Genomic DNA, 6,000 nt, shown 5'->3' with positions numbered 1-6,000 from the left:
CCTATTTTGAGGATCTGTAGTGGTCAATCTGAGAGCTTCAGTGCTTCGGCTATACGCGACATACATTGTCTCCGGGATCGGCTTACATTGCTGTGACACTCGTCCGTCGGGGTTGGTCATGACCATGACGGCATGACGACCCCTGTGTGACGACGGCGATTCCACGACGATGGATCGATTAGAAAGGAACGACGTCCATGGAACGACGGAAGCGGTATGACGACAACCGGATGACGATTCTCCAACGATGACGATGGCATAACGAAGGAAGCCACAACGGTGGGACAATGAATGTATGACGACTACTATATAACGATGACGCATTGAAGAGGATGGCATGCCAATGGCACCATAATCACCATTAAATGACGACTGCATAATAACGATGTAATGACGAAGAAGGAATGACATCGATGGAACATCGAAGGCGGTATGACGACGACGACATGTCGACAATCGGATGACGTTTCAGAAAGGATAGCGATGGTACGACAACAGCGTGATGACGATGACAATAGGATGACGAGCACTGTATTATGACGAGGGCATGACGAGAGTCAGATGACGAAGCTGAAGCGAGGACGATGGAACGACCGCAACGGCATCACGACCAGAAGCACATACATAGTGATCCAAGCAGGTAGGCAAAATGGGCCACTTGGTAAGCGTAGGATGATGGATGGATAGATAGATAGATAGATAGATAGATAGATAGATAGATAGATAGATAGATAGATAGATAGATAAATAGATAGATCGATTCAAAGTGCCTGAAATAGGCAAGGAATGCTAACCGAATTGAAAAGAAAGGAACATAAGGCAATTCGTTGCGTGTTGTGATTGACGAATCTGTACCGCCACTCCCCATTGCCACCAAGTACAATCCCGAGTTGGGTCAATTTCCTTTTGCGCAAAGCAGAACTCGTCCTATGGCGGCTTCGCAACGTGCCTTCAATACGCCAGGCGTGGCTGCTGCGCGTTCGCAGGCGCAGGATTTGGTTGATATTGTTTCTGGGTGTGTAACCGAATCTTGCACAAAGTTCGGCACTACTTAGCAGTAGGCGCAACGACGGAGTACAAATGCTGCTGCGCGTAACCGCGCTGGCTAGCGCACCCTGTTCGAACGACGCATTACGACGACGGCGGCGGCGAGCTGGGCGAGAACGCAAACTGTAACCATCGCCGTCAGCAGCCATACAATGGACCGGTCTGGTCGGCGGCTTCGCGCAGGCCCGCTCTGTTCAGGCACTGCAAGCGCAGTCACTGCCACGGCGCATACTAATCGAGCTTTTATGTCGCTGGCTCGTCGCTACATATTAGGAATTCAACCCGCGGCAGATTTTTCGTTATAATTTTTTTTTTGTAAACGGCGCTTCTTGGTTAAGCCCTTTTGCCTAGCGCTCTCCTCACCCTTTTTCTGACCACCGCGTTCTTGCGCACGTCAGTCAGTGTCCCCCCGTAACTCCGGTAGGGAGTCGCTCCCACCGCTTTGTCTATGTACGCAGCCGCTTTTCTATTCCGCGTGCGCCGGCGCACGACTACGTGCAGCAACGCCCTTGCACCTCGAAGCCACCCAGTGCCAGGCGGAATGCCTAATGAAAGCTAATGACCGCTCGCGCGGGCCCGCGTCGGCATGATGGCGATCGCGGCGCGCTGTCGATAGATGATGACCGAACCGCGCACTCTTTTTTTTTATTTCTTTCGAAAATTTGATGGCCGTGGCGCGCACATGCGCAGGTGAGAGGACGAAAACGCATGCGGGGTATACGTTCAAAGAAGCGCGTGTAAGTCTGTCGTTACTGCCAAACTGTGAGACCACAAATCCTTAATCGAGAGTGACACGACAGTTGTAGATATTGCAAATCACGGTAAGTCGCCCAATTCCATGTTTTGTTACTCTTGTACTTGAAGTACGGTCCACGGATACAGGGGAAACGGCTCATTAGTACTCTATACCATAAACTTTCGACGTTTGTAACAATACTAATATGATGCCTTAGGCGGTCCCCTACTGAACATATGCAAGCCTCCACATCAAATACGAGCAGTAAACTATCCCAGATTTGGAAATCGAACCCACGACCTCTCGGTCCGCGACGATAGATCGCCGAGCGTTTAACCCATTGCGCCACAAACGCATTTGCAGAGAGCTACACAGACGCGCCTTATATATCTAAAGCCCAGACCACACGTACGCTTGCAAACGCGCGCGAGCTCGCGTCCGCGCGCCCACGCATGCGCAGACGGTGCGGCACGGCTCGTACGCGTCGAAACGCGGCGCGATCTCGCTGATCAGCTCCTCTCAGTTATCGCGCGCCTGGGCTGCCTCGCGTCGGCGCGCCTGGCTACGCAGCGACGGCGCGGTACATTCAACTCTCAGTTAAGCAGAATTATACCATGCAAGAAAGTGCTTCTTCTTCACTTTTTGGGCTGATCTAACAGCTCCAAAAAGATAAAAATTACGTTTATAAATATCGAAGCATTTTGAAGCACTGCCAACAACGAAATACGAAGTGGCGTCTGCCAAGGTGTAAACAAGTGATGCCAGTGAGCGCGCGCTGTCGCGCGTATTTGTGGATGCAAAACGCCATTCCTCGCTAGGCGCGGCAACCGCAAGGCGCGTAGACGCGAGCTTACGCGCGTCCGCAAGCGTACGTGTGGTCTGGGCTTAACACACCTCCGTGTACCCGCGCTCTTGCTCGGGGCGGTGCCGCCGCCTACGAGCAGAAAAGAGAAGTACTGCATTATGACACTAACGCGCACCGACAGTGAACGCTTCGGTGGTCTCAGCACTTCGACGCCTCGATGCCAGCATTCGAAGGGACGCTGGCAAGCCTCCACATCAAATACGAGCAGTAAACTATCCCAGTATATTGATTACTTTTTTTTCTGTAACCGTGCGTCGTATAAAGTGTTTAGGTCACTTGTTGGCAGTGACGTTTTATTTCGTTGCATCCGAAGAAAGGTGGTAAGGTTCACTGATAGTCCGCTGTGGCGATGCACCATGGCGACCCAACGGGGCCATTGCTCGTAAAAAGCTAAGAGCGGTTGGCATTGTCTGGCACGTCGCAAGAAACACGCGCTCCACTGACTTCGGAGCGTTGAATAACAAATTCGTCCTCCTGTCTGGGTAGGGCTTTATTTTCACTCTCTCCTGTCGACGCGATCACACGCATTGATGAAGAAAGTAAAAAAAAAAATTCAATGAACAAATAAAAACAAAGGCAGCGCCGAGTGGATTTTCGCGTTTGTGACGTACGCGGTTCGCGGTTCGAGCCCTTCGAGCAGTACACACGACGACACCAGCGGCAGCGGCGGCCTCGCAAAATGCGAAAAGGCCGCATTTATTTTCATTTTCCGAGTCCCCACGCTACCTGGCGGCGAGGGGGAAAGACCCGCACGAGCCAGTGATGCCGAACGCAAGGTAGAAAAACAGACACCAACGGGAACAAAGTTGCCGCGTGTAGAACAGCAAGTTTCAGCGGCGCTGCATCGTCTGGTGTTATCGGTTATTTCCCCGCCGTATACCGCCGCGTGTCCTAGAGCTGAAGCTCTCCCCAACTGCGGTGGCTCTTTGCGTAGTACGTGTCCATTGAGCTATGGCGCGACGTGCGCAGTCAAAACGCCCGGCCGTGCGGTACACAAGACGCGCGATTGCGTTCCGTGCCGCATTTCGCTTTACCGCCTACTTTCCTTTCCAATCTTTTTACTTCGTCATTCCATCCCTCGCTCCCTCGCGGTGTACCGTTTGTACTATTTCTCGCAAAATAAAAAAAAAATCCAAAATCATCGCACATTCACCGCCCCTCTCCCTTCCCACCCCACATTTTTCTTTTTTACTGCGTTTCTTTAGCTTTTAGCAGCGAATCCGCCAGGCCTCCCGGACCGTAGTGCGCCCAAGTTCAGTTATTTATTGCCCGACGTGATTTCGAATGGCGCTGAGGAGTTGGCATGCGGAACATGACCCCGAATTCAGCGCGTAGATGTTGCGCGCGCGGGTTCGTAGCCGGCTTCGACGCAGTGTGCTTCTCAGCTTCGGAGCAGGGATTTGCGGTCTCCGCTCTGCGTCTAAGAATTTGGCCGAAGTACAGAGAATTTTCGTCTCTCTCTCTTATTTGCTCTGGCCTTAAACTTTTGCAGGCGCAAACGAAAAACATTTGGGCCTTAATATTTTAAAATTTAGTGTCGGAGTACCGGCACACGCAAATGGTCAGAGGTGAGTAAATTTTGTAAGAAACCATTTAATTTAATGATCTGTAACCGGAGTGTTCAAATGCAGGTAGACAACTCATTATTCAGATGAGACTCCTAGTATCCGCGCACACCGATGTAAGGTTTAAGAAAGCGATGGCATCAGTGGAATAGCCACAGGCTTCGCATCAGGAAGGGAAAATGTAAAAAGTGTGCATTGAAATTGCCAGTATGTAGGCTGCGCCATTAATGTCTAACTGCTTCAAGCTGCATTATCTACAATTGCGATAGCAGTTATATGGGCACTCCAGGCAAATCTTCGCCTCCACCGTAATGTTCCGAATATATATATATATATATATATATATATATATATATATATATATATATATATATATTCTTAAATAAGATTATCCGACGGCGGGATTCGAACAAAGGACCTCTAGCACATGAAGCCCGATACTCTAACGAGACCACGGAGGCTTCGTTTTTCTTTAATTTTTGTTACAGGAAAGCAACACCAGGGCACTGCAGTACAAATGCAAACTGCAGTCCAAGTACAAACTGCAGTACAAGTGGTGAAAATACTCAATTCATCACTTGCTCTTCCCGAGGAAGCTTGTAAACCAGGCGCTCTTAGCTTTTCTCAGAGGCATTAGCCTCGCTCTGACCCATTAGCCACTCGTTAATGTGTGTGCTTGTGTATGTCGTGTGCGTGTGTACGGTGTATGAATGTGTCATTTCATATGTAACCCTCGTCATTTGAAGTAGCCCGCTAGGCGTATGGCCAGGCAAACATCTCCAGTATCAATTATAGAATGGTGCTCTCTCTACTCGAATAGGACCAGGACCCGCGTGATCACGTGATCAAGTGTGAGTGCTTCGTACTCTATACAATGTCGTTTTCTGTGCGCGCATGGCGTCTAAGACCCTGTTATATTGTTTCACTATCTTCCTTTCTTTCTTATTTTCCCCTTCCCAGCAGAATGTAGCAAACTGTATGCCCCTTTGATTGACCTCCATACCTTCTTTCTTATTTATTCCTCTTTCTTCTGGCGCATATTGCTTTCAGTGTCTCCTGCTTTGACATTTCCTTGAACGTATTCGTTCGGGACGCTATCCTTCATTGTTCGTGTAGGGCTCGCGATAGTTTGAGAAGGTTTGTACAATAATTCTTAGAAAGCGCAACTCAAATGATTCATGCTCTTTCGACTTGGACAATTCTATCTAACGCTCTATTACATTTCTTAGAGGTAGTACAGTACTGATAAAAACATAGTAAATATTTGCAGTAAGTGAAACGTTAGGAGAAAATATATTTAGCAGAAGGAATATCTTTTTAATAACCTAAATACTCGGTCCTAAACTCTGCAAGAATAGTCACGTACTTTTTCGTTGGTTTTTGTAATATACTTATTTATTTGCTTAAAGGCTGTAAAGCTTTTTTTCCCCCGAAGGATGCGACATGCTACTTATTCCGTCGATGAAATACTTGGTCACGTCTTTTCACGTTTTGCGTTTAACACATAGAGATGGCACGTAATTGCGTAATGATACCTTTGTTACTCCCAGCTGTCTGAATTATTAATAAGTTGGGGCGATGACCCAAGGTACAAGTGATTCCTCTTCTGCATACAATGTACCTATTCTTGTTTTTAACACATGACCAATGAATTCACATTTTGCTGTTAGCCTCATTGTATGCACAGCACAGAGGCACTGAAAGCGTCTCGTGATATCGTAACATACTTTCTCACGTGCGCCGAGTGCACAGATTGATATTAATGGAGTGTGAATTCTATGCCTCGC

Source organism: Dermacentor silvarum, chromosome 2, assembly GCF_013339745.2.
Source record: "Dermacentor silvarum isolate Dsil-2018 chromosome 2, BIME_Dsil_1.4, whole genome shotgun sequence".
In the NCBI taxonomy this organism is placed as follows: Eukaryota; Metazoa; Arthropoda; class Arachnida; order Ixodida; family Ixodidae; genus Dermacentor; species Dermacentor silvarum.
This window is presented reverse-complemented; position numbering follows the sequence as displayed.